At 38.8% G+C, this 16931-nt stretch overlaps 1 pseudogene; it reads left to right on the top strand.

Annotated features, from left to right (window-relative positions):
• Positions 1–1117: 1117 nt before the first annotated feature.
• LOC119532811 lies at positions 1118–1791 on the top strand (annotated as a pseudogene).
• Positions 1792–16931: the final 15140 nt, after the last annotated feature.

Here is a 16931-nt window from a genome sequence, read left to right as displayed (position 1 = left end):
TCTCAGTGCAGCTAGCCACTTTTCAAGTGCTCAGTAGACACATGAGGCTGGTGGCTATCAGGCTATCATATTGAAAAGTGTAGCTCTAGTTAATAGGCTCACAGGTAATTTAAATATTTTTCTTTGAGTTTTTCTCTAGGTTCCAAATTTTCTACAACTGGACATATATTTTTAAGCAGAAAGGGATATTTTAGGAATGCAGTCGCGGAAGTCGTAAGCGACAGGAGCTGGTGCCAAAACTTCAGAGTCTGGAGCCCAGAGCCCAGGACTTGGGGTTCTCCCAATCCAACAGCCTCTCAGAGCCTTGGAACATACGGATGAGGGCGACAGAGGTGGCAGAAGTGTTGGCCAAGGCAGAAAATGGCCAAGGAAAGGTGCCTTAAAATGTCCTTTCAAGATAGTCTTGAAGACATAAACGAATGAAAGAGAAAGGGAACAAAAATTTGGCAGAAACTGGCAAACTCAAGTCTTTTGCAGCTGCACCATGCCAAATATTCAAGCCAGGAAGTATGTCCCTCTGGAATGGACTCCACTAGTGACAACTCCAGGGAATTATTTGTTAAGGATTTACTGCAAATTCCTCTTCAGAAAGCTGACCTTCCAGGACAAGGCAAATCATTGCAAATACAAGAGCAAATACCTGCTGTTCAAGACAGATTGAGATTTGACTTTGAGTCAAGTGAAGATAAGCCTACTGACAATGTCTTACCTAGAACCGTATGGTTTTGTCACAATTTAAAGAAACATTTCAACAATCTATATCAATTTGATACCATGGATAAATTTGAAACTAGTCATTTGACAGGGGAATCTTTTGAATTGGAAAGAATTCAACTTGCAAAGCCGCTCATAAATGTACACATACCTGAAAATGTAGAACAAAATGTTTGTCAATGGAACAAGGACCAAAATTAACTTATCACTAAAGTTGATTTATGCAGCAAGCCTTCGTTTGTAAAACAAAAATTATTTCAGAGTCTAAATCTCAGCAAACTAAAACTAAGAATAGAGATGCACAAAGAAGAAAAAGAGAAAATAAAAGAAAAAAATAACAGAAGAAAAAAATCAAAGTCTATATCAAGGTACCAAGAGAGAAAGAGTGAAAATAAAAAACAACAACAACAACAACAACAAAACTGTTTCCTCCAAAAATTTAGATGAATCTTTCAGTTCCAATGATGCTTTCAATTTTAATTTGGAAGAAGGTAATCATCTCACTCATTTCTGACAAAATGAAAAGAGTGGTGATTCTAACAGAAAAGAAAGCAAAAATGACTCTGAAGTTAGCATCTGTGAGTTGAGTCAGGATATGATTCTGATGACCTATATTTGCCTTCTAAAAATACTTGCAAATGCATTCAAAATCTCCCCAGCAAATCAAATGGGAGCCCAATCACCAGGCCTCGATCTGAAAGACCACTAAAATATACAGATGAAAAAGAGACCCACGGTTCCAAGCCAACAAAACTCATACCAGTAAAACTCCTACCAGCACACCATCTGAAATTTGCCAGTCAACTCATCTTGGTCTGAAGGATATCACAAATGTCTCCTTATCTCCTGTGGTGAAAATCAGAAAACTTTCTCTTTCTCCCAAAAAAGAATAAAGCCCAGCAGTGTCTCCGCATAAATGTAGGCTCACATCCAGCATAAACTATAAGGAACACACACTCGCTTCAAAATTGAGAAGAGGGAATCCTTTTACAGATATGTGTTTCTTGAATTCTCCTATTTTCAAGCCAAAAAAAGGACTCCAGGCGCAGTTCTAAAAAACACGTATTAAGCAAATAGAGTGATGCTTTTGTTGGATGCCATTGAAATTCATCCTTCATTCCACTCTATGGCTCAAAGAAAAGTTTGTAAGGTAGTACACAAGTGGTTCAAGTTGTTGCCATAGACTATTTTCTTGACAGGACTATCTATATAGACCATGAATATTTCTTAAAAACTATACTTTAAATATGATGGTTAATCTTGACCTTTAATAAATTTGAGTTTATTTTTTCTTTTTGACTATAAATAACTGGACTTAAGCAATATAATAGTTTAGGTTTCTTATACTGCCTAAAACCCTTTATTTTAGTCAAAATGTATCTTTTACCAAAAATTTGAAGATTAATAATGATTTTTCAAATTAAGATGCTTTAATCAGAAGCTTTTGGCATCTTTATTTTTCCCTTAAGTAGGGGATGCTAGAGTGATTTTCAAAGACAGGCCAAGGATCTTTTGAAATTCCTTACATTAATATTTGAGTAAAGTAAATCCTTGACATTTACAGTAGGGTATATCCTAAGTTGTTTGTGGATCCCTTATATCACAGTTGTATTAAATTTTTCGGATAAAATGTATATGAGATCATAATTAGAGAACTGATGGTTGCTTAGGCTCGAGGAGTAGGTAAGTAACAAGCCCTGAACCCAAGGCTCCAAGGGCACATTGTTCAAAGTGATGCCTCACAAAACCACAAATCATTATTTCATAGACTTTCAGGATAACTCCTATTTAGTCAAAAACCTCAAATGTTGAATGTGTGAACACTAAAGCCTTTTTGTATTTGCTGTATACAATGTTTTTTTGTTTTTTTTTATTAAATTCAGTTTTATTGAAATACATTCACACACCATATAATCATCCATGATATACAATCCACTGTCCACAGTATGATAACATAGTTATGCGTTCATCACCACAATCTATCTCTGAACATTTTCCTTACATCAGAAAGAACCAGAACAAGAATAAAAAATAAAAGTGAAAAAAGAACACCCAAATCATCCCCCCATCCCACCCCATTTGTCCTTTAGTTTTATCCCCATTTTTCTGCTCATCCATACACTAGATAAAGGCGGTGTGATCCACAAGGTCTTCACAATCACACTGTCACCCCTTGTAATCTACATTATTATATAATTGTCTTCAGGAGTCCAAACTGCTGGGTTGGAGTTTGGTATTTTCAGGTATTTACTTCTAGCTATTCCAATACATTAAAGCCTAAGAGTTGTTATCTATATAGTGCATAAGAATGTCCACCAGAGTGACCTCTCGACTCCATTTGGAATCTCTCAGCCACTGAAACTATTTCATCTCATTTTGCATCCCCCTTTTGGTCAAGAAGATACTCTCAGTCCCATGATGCCGGGTCCACATTCATCCCCGGGAGTCATACTCTGCGTTGCCAGGGAGATTTACACCCCTGGGAGTCGGGTCCCACGTAGCGGGGAGGGCAGCGAGTTCACCTGTCGAGATGGCTCAGTTAGAGAGAGAGAGGGCCACATCTGAGCAACAAAGAGGTACTCAGGGGGAGACTCTTAGGCACCATTGCATACAACTTTAGACTCTCCTTTGTGGTAATGAGCTTCATAAGGGCAAGTCCCATGCTCGAGGGCTCAGCACATCAAACCGCCAGTCCCAATGTTTGTGACAACATCAACACCAGTCCAGGTGAGGATGTCCAACACATCTGCACCTTCCCCCAGATCCTCAGGGCTGGGGAGGGGGAGGCTGTAAATATATTTTTTATTATCTGCCCAAATTACTCTGGGATTTGTCACTATTTCACTCCAGCCTATACTAACCTACCGTATCTCATTTCCTATTCAAAGTTCCATGCAATTGTGGTGTTTGAACAGATCAACTGTAGAGTTGTGTATACAATGTTTTTGATCAACCAATGAGGAAAGTAGTCCAATTTAGAAAATTAAAAGCCTATACATGTATCTCTTTACACTTTTGAAGCACTGTAGTTTATCCATTTTTAAAGAGCAAATAAAGTATTGTATAAGAAAAAGAAAGTGATATTTTACAGGAATTCTATGGTTTAAAAAATGTTCACCCTTGTTATATGAGTCTGGGGGCTTATATGTTTGTCATGGGCAACTGTATAGCCTGACACGGATAAAGGCTTAAAATGTCTCCCCTTCTCCCTGACTGTCTAATTATTTCCTTCCAAGCTTGCATTCATTCTACAAGTCCCACTTCTCTAACCTACATTATATTCCCCGTCTCTGAACTCTTATAGTTACTAGTTTCCTACAAGCAAAAGATAGTCGTTAATATGTGTCCATTTTCTATGGCACAAGGCCTTAATGATGGTTCTCTGTGAATCATGAATCCATAACACCACCCTCTCATGGCTTTAAGATTTATTGCATCTATTTTGAGGAATTTGGCATATTTTTTCTTGCTTTCAGGAGCAGCGTTTGGTATGTGTAAGGGGTGTTCCTTTGCCTGCATCTCAGTAACAGAACACAGTTTCATATACTGTGGGTGTCTTCCTTTCCTAGGTTATGTATAAAGCATCTGCAAGAAACTATGGAGTTGCAGTAATTTCTCCAAGGATGGATATTTGCTTCATTTATATCAAGTTTATGCTTCGATGATGTTTCTGTGCCTTTCTGTGGGCAGAATAAGCTTTTGTTTTAATGCTGAACTGTGGTATAATCATGATTAATTTTAAATTAATTAATGGCAATTTAATACGTGAATTTCAAACAATGCCTGTAACTTAAAGCAACAACAATATAAACAGTAGTTTCGAGGCTCTGCACGCACCAGCACTGACATTTATCATGTCTGTCAGTTGGCTGAGAACAATTTTAAGACACTAGACCCTGATTTCAGAGACACACCCTGATTTCAAAAAGGTTAAAATTGCAGTGGTGGGGGGGTGGAGATTGCATCATAAAATCAGCGAAAAATAACAAATCTAACTCCCCAACTAAATTATTAGTCTTTGAAAGTTGAAGCCTGCATCCACTTAGGATGTTCTCCTCTGCAAATAACATCCTCTTGATTCAAACTGGCCTAAATAAGAAAGTATAATTGGCTTACAAAACTGGAAAGCCCGAGTGATGTGAGCTAAACTACAGGGTTTTTTGACCCTGCAGAAAAGTTATGTCATCAAGCACTCAGGCATATTCCTTCTCTCTGCTCTGCCTTCCTAATACCAACTTCATTCTAAGGACAACCCCTCCGCCCCTCCCCATGGCCTTAGGATGGCTGCCAGCAGCTATTGAGGTTACATTCTTCCTTTCCCGAACCTTCCGACAAACCTCTCCTTATGACTTACTGGTCAGAATTGGTTCATATGCCTCTTAAGTCAATTACCTGACAAGATGGAGGGATTATCCTGGTTTAGATCAATCAAGTCTTGAGAGCTGGATTTGGGTCAGTTTCTCCTCAATCACACAGTCTCTTCAACGGAGGGTTGAACACCTGGTCAAAAATCAGAGTTCTGTTAGTAAAGAAGAATTGGATAAGGATTGCTGTCTATTCCAGAACTCTCTTTAATACTTTTTTGCAATTCACACAGCACCTAGCATGTAACACACTAGAAAGTAATTTCTTTAAGGCCTAAGAATGTGCCTTATTCATCTTTTGGACTCCCTTTAATTTCTTGCCCATAATAGGTATTATCATTTATAATATTGATTGCATTCCTTACCAAAAGAATCTTAAAATTACCTATAAAATTATCTATAGTTTCCTTTACTTTTTTATTCAGAGACCCCTGGACCAATAGAGAGAAAATAAAGATTTTGCTGGAAAAATCTAGCCCAATAATATTCTTGGGCTAAAGTTTTGATATTCCCAAGAATTTCATGGACATGGCAACTTACCAATGAAAGTAAAGTTGAGGATGTATAATAGTTAAATAGTGACTCAATATCATTAAAAGAAATAGGATATATTAACCAAAATTTTAACCAGGAACTTTAGAAGAGATTCAGGAAAGAAGAAGATAACCCTATGTCTACATCAAAAGATTTCTTTCTGTGGAACTCTGCTCCAAGGAAGGCAGAAACTGTAAAGAGGCTAGCTTTTTATTTTCTTTGTATTCTGATCCTATTCCAAACTGAATTGTTTATTTTAAACAATTCTTTCCTCTCACTTGATCCCCAAAGTCTGAAATTAAAGACAAACAAGTTATGCTTGGCTGGCTAATCTTTTTCTCTTGAGTAGTCTCAGCTTAATGCCTTGGGATATTTTTTCCTATTTCTTCCATTTTAAATGTCTAGAGGAACTAGAATTTGAGCTCCTTGTAGGCAGGGACTTTGTCTGTCTTGTTCCTGTATCCCCAGTTCCTGGTACATGCTTTGGTCCAAAGAAGGTGTTCTGGTTTGCTAAAGCTGCCATTATGCAAAATACCAGATATAGAATGGCTTTTATAAAGGGAATTTATTACACTACAAATTCACAGTTCTAAGGCCATAAAAATGTTCAAACTAAGGCATCAACAAGAGGATACCTTCACTGAAGAAAGGCCAACGGCATCTGGAACACCTCTGTCAGCTGGGAAGGCACATGGCTGGCATCTGCTGGTCCTTTGCTCCAGGGTTCTGATTTCAAAATGGCTTTCTCCACAATGTCTCTGGGATTCTGTCTCTCTTAGCTTCTCTCTCTCAGCTCCTGTGCATTCTTGCTTGTTCTCCCAGGACGTTTTCCTCTAATCATCTGGAAATCCCCTCTTAGCTTCTACAGGGCAAACTCTGGGCTTCATCTCTTAGCTTAGCATCTCCAAATGTCCTTCTGACTGTATCTCCAAGCATCTGGGTCTGTGTCAGCTCTTAGCTTCTCCTAGGGGCAAACTTTGGATTACACATCTTAGCTTCTCTCTGAAATGTCTCTCAGCTTCTCTGATCTTCTCTCTGTGAGGCTTTAAAGGACTCCAGTGATCTAATCAAGACCCATCCTGAATGGGCCAGGCCCACACCTCCATGGAAATAATCTAATCAAAACGTTCCATTCCACAAGATTGAATTAAAAGATCATGGCTCTTCTGGGGTCCATAACAGCTTCAAACTGGCACAGAAGCTGTTCAATAACTTTCTAAATATAACAATAAATGAATAAATGAATGAGAAAAATATCATTTTAAAAAGAATGCTATCAGACTTCCAGGAAGATAGCAGATTAGGAGAGAGAGAACAAAATTCTCCTCCATGAAAAACACTAGATAAAGGACAGAAACTGCTTCAAAACAGCAGTTCTGGGGTTCCACTAGCTGGGCAGGGATTTCTATACCACAGTGAGCATGAGGCTGGAGAAACTGAGGGACTACGTTCAAGACCGCTGAGTGTTCAGCCTGGAACACTGCCGGGGAACAGATGATTGGAGCTGGCTGACCAGCGTGGAGGGGAGCAGCCTTCCACACCCCATGCACCCTCCTCAGCACTTGGCTGAGGTGGTAGCCCTTCACAGACCTGCGACCAAGAGCCCCTGTGCTGGGGACTGGTGTTTGGAGCAGGCGGGTAAGGGAGGAGAGGTGCAGCTTTTCATGCCCCTAACAGTCATCTTGGCAGTAGGTTGGGGAGATAACCCTTCATAGCCCTCTGGCTGCTGAGCTGGGGACAAGCTGTTGACAGGGAGTGAGCAGCTTTCTAAGCCCCATCTCTGCAGTTGGCAGGGGAGATAACCCTTCACAGCCCTGTGGCTGAGAGCTCTCTTCAGGGAATTTGGGATCTGGCAGACTTGTGACTGCATCCAGTCTTCCTCCATGGAAGCCCACAGTGTGAACAGCCTAGAGGCAAGGGTGCCACACAGAAGTGCCAGGAGCCCTTTCCCAATCCCAGGGACTCGCAGGTGCATGGCAGACAGGGATTGTGGGGCATTTGAGTGGGAAGATGAGACGTGCAGCTCTGTAGCCCCTGAGTACTCCACCTGCAGCCCTGGAAATGGCCAGGACTACTTTGTTCTGGAAAGGACTCCCTGCCAAACTGCTTAGGGCACACCTCCCACCCACAGGGCTTGCAGTCCCCAGTGCACATGGAAAATTGGTGCACTGATTGGATTTCCACATGGTCTGGACCTCCACTCAGTGCACAGATGAAGTTGGGGAAGAACTGCCTTGAGGATAAGAGGTGGCTTAAGAGTGCCATCTGCTGGTAGGACAGGCAAAGTGCACTCCACCAAGCTGTAACTCTGCCAAATTATAGATAAATGTTCAGATAATCTTGCATATCATAAAAGAACCCTATGAAGATAAGCAAATGCCAACACAGTTACTTGAGCTAATAAACAAATTCAGCAAAGTGGTGGGATACAAGATTAATGCACATAAGTCAGTAATGTTCCTATATGCTAGAAATGACCTAACTGAAGCGATGCTCAAGGAAAAGATTCCATTCACCATAGCAACTAAAAAAAATCAAGTGCCTAGGAATAAACTTAACCAAGGATGTGAAAGACCTCTACACAGAAAATTACATAACTTTACCAAAAGAAATAAAAGGGGACCTAAAGAGATGGAAAGATATTCCTTGTTCATGGATAGGACAGCTAAATGTCATTAAGGTGTCAGTCCTACCCAAACTGATCTACAGATTCAATACAATTCCAATCAAAATTCCAACAATCTACTCAGTTATCAAATTTATCTGGAAGGGAAAGGGGCCTGAAATTGCTAAAAAAATTCTCAAAAAAGAAAAATGAAGTGGAGGACATATACTTCCTGACTTTGAAGCCTACTATAAAACCACAGTGGTCAAAACAGCATAGTATTGGCACAAAGATGGAATATTGATCAATGGAATTGAATTGAGAATTCTGAAATAGACCCTCAGATGTATGGTCAACTGATTTTTGATAAGGTCCCCAAATTCACTGAACTGGGACAGAACAATCTCTTCAACAAATGGGGCTGGAAGAACTGGATATCCATATCCAAAAGAATGAAAGAGGGTCCCTACCTCACATCCTATACAAAAATTAAGTCAAAGTGGATCAAATACCTCAATATAAGAGAAAGCACCATAAAAATCCTAAAAGATAATGTAGGGAAACCTCTTCAAGACCTAGTATTAGGAGGTCACTTCTTAGACCTTACACCCAAGCACAAGCAACAAAAGAAAAAATAGCTGCATGGGAACTCCTCAAAATCAAAAGCTTCAGTACCTCAAAGGAATTTGTCAGAAAGGTGAAGAGGTAGCCAATGCAATATTTGTATCTGATAAAAAACTGACATCTTGCATATATAAAGAAATCCTATAACTCAACAACAATAGTTCAAACAGCCCAATTATAAAATGGGCAAAAAATATGAAAAGACATTTCTCCAAAGAGGAAATACAAAAGGCTAGGAAACACATGAAAAAATGTTCATCTTCACTAGCTATTAGGGAAATGCAAATCAAGACCACAATGAGATATGATCTCACACCAATAAGAATGGCAGCCATTAAACAAACAGGAAACTACAAATGCTGGAGAGGATGTGGAGAAATTGGAACTCTTATTCACTGCTGGTGGGACTGTATAATGGTACAGTCACTCTAGAAGATAGTTTGGTGGTTCCTCAGAAAACTAGATATTGAGTTATCCTACAATCCAGCAATTTCACTTCTTGGTATATGCCCAGAAGATCTGAAAGCAGTGACATGAACAGATATTTGCACACTGATACTCATAGTGGCATTGTTCACAATTGCCAAGGATGGAAACAATGCAAATGTTCTTCAATAGATGAGTGGATAAACAAAATGTGGTATATACAGATGATGGAATACTTCACAGCAGTAAGAAAGAATGAGGTTGTGAAATATACGACAACATGGATGAACCTTGAAGACATAATGCTGAGTGAAATAAGCCAGATACTAGAGGAGAGATATTGTACATTACCACTGATGTGAACTCTGTGAAAAATGTAAAATAAGTGTCATATAATGTAGAATTTAGGGGGCCTAGAGATAGACAGAAGCCAGTGAAGGGGGAACGATAATCTAATATGTACAGATATGATAATGAATGTGAACTTAATGGTATGGGAACGGTCAGCTGTGACTATGGTTCATTAATGGGATTATAAGTATCAGTGATGCAACAGAGGTGAACATGTTCATAAATAGTTGTTTAAAGGCATGTAACCCACAGAGTAGCACCACAAACCTGCAGCTGATAAGAGCTCTGGGTTGTTTTATGTTATGACAATTGTTTAAAGTTGAGAGTGATGGTGATTGTACAAGTAAGTGAAGATAATGTAAGAAACTGACCATTCATCTTGGCATAGAACATATATTAAGTGAAATTAGGAACCCATTACTTAATTAATCAGGCCCTCGACTTGAGGCTTGCTCTTGTGAAACTTAGGGCTGTAAATGGGAGTCCTGAGCCTTCCTATAATTATGCCCAAGAGGCACCTCCAGGGAACCTCTTCGGTTGCTCAAATGTGGTCTTTCTCTATCTAAGCCCAACATGGCAGATAAATTCATTTCTCTCCCCCCTCCCCTGGGGCGCGAGGGACATGACTCCCAGGGGAATGAATCTCCCTGGTGATGTGGGACATGTCTCCCAGGAATGAGCCTGATCCTGGCAGCAAGGGATTGAAAATACCTACTAGACTGAAAGGGGGAAAAAGAAGTGTAACAAGCTGAGGTTACAGTAGCTGAGAGATCTCAAATAGAGTTGAGAGGCAATTCTGGAGGTTTCTCTTATGCAAGCTCCAGCTGGACATCCCAAATGGCCACAGTATGGCACGCCTTTACCAAAAGTAGTCCCGAAATACCTAGCTCCCTACCTGAGATTCTGTAAAAGATTCACTCACTAAGTTTTATCTCTCAGAAACTTAAATCTACCAGAGTGTTCCTATGCCAGACAAGTCCTAAAACTCAGAGACAACAGCCTCTTTAAGAACAACAATCAGATGCAGCCCCTTTCCCCATACTGTTGACACCCCCTTTCAATATGAACAAGTTAGGGTGGTCACTGCCTAGACACACCTGAAGATGGAGAAAGAGATTAAGTGAGAGGAAGGGGTAGCAACAAACAAGATAAGATTTGACAAAGGTCTATGAATACTGAAACTTTATGTAAATACATATATTTATTTATTTATTTAATATATTTAGATGCTGGGGTGTTGGAATAGCTGGAAAGGGGTAAATGACATGGTGGAAATGTAACCTATAACATTCTTTGAAATTTACTGTATAGCTACTCATTGAATTGTTCTTTGAAATTCTCTACATTTCTGAATATACCCTATATTTCATAATAAGGAAAGAACTGAAACTATGGACCTATAACCCATAACAATTTTTGAAATTGTATACATAACTGCTTGCTGAGCTGTACAACGAAAGTTAATACCTTTCCATGTGTATTTTATATTTTATAACAATGGAAAGAGCTGAAGCTGTGGAACTGTGACCCATGATATTCTTTGAAATTTGCTCTCTAACTACTTGTTAAATCATGCTTTGAAAGTTATCACTGTTATCTATACATGTTAAAGTTCAGAATAAAAAAATGCATTTAAAAAAAAAACTAAAAAAATTAAAAAGGAATGTTATCACTCTGTAGTGAAGTGTGAAATAATAGTACTGTATTGTATTGTCCACCCAGAAAATTCTGTTAGAACTTTAAATAAGAAGTACTTGGAAAACATACAACTAAACATTTCATGGTAGTGTTTTCCCAACAGAAAATTGAAATTTGAAATCTGGATTTTCAATCAAGTAGAAATGCATAGTTCATTTTATACATGGTTTATAAAGAGAGCTTAGAATTAAATTGGCAAAGTAGTCATGCAGAGCAGGCATTTCAGTGGCTGATATTAATTTTAATTATGTTGTTTTTTAAATCAAGTGGTAGGAGTTCAATAGATAAGTAGATGATTCCTGAAAAGACACTGGCAAGCTGAACTGGGGGATTTTCTTATTCAAATGCTTTTGCTTACTTCATATCTTCAACTGTATACAGATAATGCCCCAGAATCCCTAGGAGAATTACTATGTGAGTGTCATTTAGCCCTTACATGATTAATAGCAAACAGAGAGAGAGGGTGTTGGAAGAAGATACTTGTTTCTCTCATTCTATCCCAGGCAATTATTCAATAAAATTGAATTTTAGGAAAAAGCATTCTGCTTAATATTCCTGTGATGGCTAATTTCATGTGTCATCTTGGGCAGGTTATAGTATCCAGTTGTTTGGTCAGGCAAGCATTGGCCTGAATGTTACTGTGAGGATGTTTCATGAACTTAAATCATTGTTAAGTTGATTGCATCTATAGTTGATTACATCTACAGTCAACTCAGGAGATTGCCTTCAACAATGAGAGAAGTCGCATACAATTAGTTGAAAGCTTTGAAAGGAGAAGTGATGATTTCAGCTGTCAGAAGAGAGAATTTTCATTTTGACTTCAGCCAACCAGTTTCTCCTAAGGGAATTCATTCAAAACGCTCATCAGAGTTCCCAGCCTGCCCTACAGAATTGCGACTTGCCCTTCCCCACAGTCATGTGAGACAATTCTTATAAAAATCTCATAATATATACATGTATCTCCTGTTGATTGTTTCCCTGGAGAACCCTAATATAATTCCTAAAGCAATTTCTGTATTCTGGGAATGGCAGAGGCTCTGTAGGCAAATCCCATATACCCTCTGTTCCGGTTTGCTATGTAAAATACCAGAAATGGATTGGGTTTTATAAAGAGGGGCTATTTTGGTTACAAAGTTATAGTCTTAAGGCCATAAAGTGTCCAAGGTAAGGCATCAAGAACAGGTACCTTCACTGGAGAAAGGCCACTGGTGTCTGGAAAACCTCTGTTAGCCGGGAAGGCATGTGGCTAGTGTCCACTTGCTCCCAGGTTGTGTTTCAAAATGACGTTCTTCAAAATGTCATCAGCTTCCAACAGCCATCTTCAAAATGTGTCTCTCAACTGCAGTCAGCAGTGAGCTCCTTCTGTCTGAGCTTTTATAGGGCTCCGGTGAGCTAATCAAAGCCCATGCTGAATGGGTGGGGCCGCACCTCCATGGAAATTATCTAATCGGAACTATCACTTCTGTTGGGTGGGTTACATCTCCATGGAAACAACCTAATCCAAAGTTTCCAACTTAATTAACACTAATATGTCTGCCCCTACGAGATTGCATTAAAGAATATGGCTTTTTCAGGGGGGGGCATAATATATACAAACCAGAACAGCCTCCAACACCCACAAGGAGGAGACTTCTACTTTTGTGCTGCTCATTATCTTTGTTTGAAGGAAACTTTGAAATAGAGTGACCAACTCATCCCTGTTTGCCAGGGCATTCCTGATGTTAAAAATAAAAAATCCCATGTCCTAGTAACTTGCTTAGTCCCCAGCTAATCAGAATGGTTGTACATCCAATGTTGAAAACTCTTTTCAAAAAAAAACATAGAAAACATGCTTGGACCTACTCAGATTTCCTAGTGCACTTTCTTTCTCCTTTCTACCCTTTCCCAGTTCCTCCATGGAAATCCTAAAATGTTTTTCCCTTCTACCTCAGCTGCCTTGTAGGGGACTCACACACCAACTGTTGAGTTTATTGCCGAGTAGCTATTACATGTGTTAAGCTCTAAAGATTGCCATGAATGTATTATTTGAGTTTCCACAGAAAGTGATGTCTGTGCATTGAAAGACCTTCGTTTATTAGCCCCAAGCCTTTGTAATAGAGGATTGTAACATGAATACCAAAACTAACAAAATTTTGCTTTACAGATTTTAATACAGAAGTGTATGACAGTTTCATGAGGCATAAGAATCCCTCCTTTTTTTGGATTCTCCCTCAGTTATTTTAAAAGGTTTCATCCCAGTTTCCCCTAATCCAGCGTATCTCAAAGTAGGGCATACATCAAATAATTTTAGGTGATACACAGGCATGACATTAACTAACTTGGGCAATGAGAAAAATATTTTCCTTTCAATTCCCTTTTAATCACACTAATATATCTTAAAACCTCCCTTATATCCACCAATCTTCCTTTATAACAAATGATTGGTCACACCTTGGACTCAGAGTCTTCCATAGACAAGAGTATTTAGTTTGAATTTAATGAAAATCTTCTTTTTGTTGTATTTATTTTCATAGCTATATTGTACTTCTAAGAGAAACTGTTTTTTTTAATTTATGGGGTGTTCTAGTTTGCAAATGCTGACAGAATGCAAAACACCAGAAATAGATTGGCTTTTATAAAAGGGGGGTTATTTGGTTACACTATTTGGTTACACAGTTACAGTCTTAAGGCCATAAAGTGTCCAAGGTAATGGATCAGCAATTGGGTACCTTCACTGGAGGATGGCCAATGGTGTCCGGAAAACCTCTGTTAGCTGGGAAGGCACTTGGCTGGTGTCTGCTCCAAAGTTCTGGTTTCAAAATGGCTTTCTCCCAGAACGTTCCTCTCTAGGCCACAGCTCCTCTTCAAAACATCACTCTCAGTTGCTCTTGGGGTATTTGTCCTCTCTTAGCCTCTCTGGAGCAAGAGTCTGCTTTCAACGGCTGTCTTCAAAATGTCTCTCATCTGCAGCTCCTGTGCTTTCTTCAAGTGTCTCTCTTGGCTGTAGCTCCTCTTCAAACATCACTCACAGCTGCACTGAGTTCCCTCTGCCCATCAGCTCATTTATATGGCTCCACTGATCAAGGCCCACCCAATGGGTGGGCCAACACTCCATGGAAATTATCCAATTAGAGTCATCACCCACAGCTGGGTGGGGCACATTCCAAAGAAACACTCAAAGAATTACAATCTAATCAACAGTGATAACGTCTGCCCACATAAGATTACATCAAAGATAATGGCATTTGGGGGACACAATATATTCAAACTGGTACATGGGGATAATGTTAAAACATTTTCTTTTTAAGGAAATAAAGTTAATCTATTTACAGAAAAAACATTAAGGAAAAATATTTGGCAAAGACCATGAATGTGAGATGAGAATTACTGAAGTGTAGGAACCCTTGTCTAGGTACTTTCCACATTCCCAAGGTGGGAACAGAGCATAGCCTGAAAGAGGATGATCCATCTAAAGCTCTCTTTTTTCCCCTCTTCCCCCACATACATACACCAATTCCCTTGAGGCAGAACTGAATTAAAAGGTGCAGAAGTATTCTATATCAAACCACAGAACCTCAGATTTCTAACAATTTAAAAGGAAAACACTTCTTTTCTCATGGCACACTGGTCTTCTCAGCATCCACCACCAAACACCAACTGCACTTGGATCTAGCAGATTCCTCTAAATTCAAAGGTCTTGGCATGTCCAGAACCCTGGACTCATTGTGCAGGAGAGCAGCCATGAGCTATTCATGGTGTTAATGTTGGAAGGATTAAAATGAACATCCTTGAATTTACTTGTTGAATTAGCATTTAAGAGCAAACAGAAACTTCAAATGGTGTTTGATTTTTGTAATTTTTTTCCTTTTAGTGATATTTTTTCTAGGCATCAACTTCAGATATATAAGATAAATCTGAGAGAAAGCTTTCATCAATAACAAACTTCTTGTTTTTATTAAAATAAATGATATGATAACATTTTATCTTCTGGTCAATATAAAACCAACAGCATGATATGGCATTCAATCAAATGATTTGGAAACATCATTGATCTTATCTTGGATCAAAATTTGAGAAAGCTCTGTTTCCCAAAACATCAGCATTGTCAGATTAGCTTCCACAACATTAATCAATCAAGTGTTTTTTAGCTTCTACCATGTACTCAGCTCATTTAGATACTGAAGAACATACAAAGAATTATAACTCATGGACTCTTAATTCATTTATGATCCAACTAGGAAGGCTATCCTAACTACCCCACATGAAATAATTGGACAGTAATAAATTGGAGTAAATACTTGTATGCTAAGCAGAGTGATAAAGATTTGGTATGCAAAAGCAGTTATATAAGGAAGGAAGAGATAACTGTAGGTTATAACAGCCCAAGAAGATTTCATCATGATATTCTATTTTCTCTTTGAAAGATAGGTAACCTTTGAAGGTTCTATGATTGAGACCAGGACTAGAGCAAGACTTGGCATGATGTCAGAAGTAGGTGTGTGGGAGAATGCATAAGACTATTGTGACCAGCTTGAAGGGAGCATGGAGTTTGTGAGAAGTATTATTGAGAGAAAATACTAGATAAGTAGAGTAAGACTAAACCATGAAAGACCTTGAAAACAGCTTAACAAGAGGTAGAGAGACCATCCTCATAGGGTTGTTGTGAGGATTAACTAAAATACTGTATGTGAGTGGAAAAGGTGTTTTAGGGATATGTGTCTAGAAGTAATAGGCAAGACAGATTTAATGAGGGAAGAAAATGAGGGTGCCAGGTAGAAAGCTATTGCTATACTCTAGACATGTCTAGGGTGGTGGCATTAGGGATAAAGAAGAGAGTCAAATCTGAAACATTTAAAAATAAGAATCTAGTCATTCATAATTGGATTCATTTTTCATTCAACATTTACTGAGCAGCCGCTATGTGCTAGGCACTGAACCAGGCACATGCAGAATTGGATAGAACTCAGTGAGACTTTGTACATAAGAAATTCCTGAAAGGGAGATGTCAAAGATTTCTGAACTTGGGTATTAGAATAAAGGTGATGTTTTAGAGACAGATATGAGGGAGTTGAGAAGGAAGCAGATTTTGTGGGGAAAGATAATCAGCTCCAATTTGGATATTTGAAATTTGAAGAGAAGATGGATTGTGTATTACCACTTATTGTGCTAAATGCTAGATGCTGAAGCTACAAGGAGGTATCAGACAAGGTCCCTACCTTCAAAAAACTTAAACCAGGGAGAGAAGAAATATTAATAAAATGGTAAATGACAATACACAGTGACATGTGCTAATTGTCAAATAAGTGGTACAGACAATAAATACTAGAGAGGTTCAGAAAGGAAGGTGACACTGTGGTTGGAGCAGCCTGAATAGGCTTTGTGGAAGATGTAGTACTTTTGCTGACCATAGAAGATTAGGTAATAATAATAATGGAATAACTATTATTTGCTGACAGTTTACCTAAAGCATATTGTTTTAATTTCCCGGCTGCTAAAGTAAATACCATGGAATGGGTTGGTTTAAACAGCTGGAATATATTGGCTCATGGTTTTGAGGCTAAAGAAGTCTAAAATCAATGCATCATCAAGGTGATGCTTTCTCAAGACTGTAGTGTTCTGGGGCTGGTTGCCAGAAA

The sequence above is a fragment of the Choloepus didactylus genome, chromosome 4 (assembly GCF_015220235.1).
Source record: "Choloepus didactylus isolate mChoDid1 chromosome 4, mChoDid1.pri, whole genome shotgun sequence".
Taxonomy (NCBI): Eukaryota; Metazoa; Chordata; class Mammalia; order Pilosa; family Megalonychidae; genus Choloepus; species Choloepus didactylus.
Note: the sequence above shows the minus strand (reverse complement) of the source record. Positions and strands in the feature narration are given on the sequence as shown.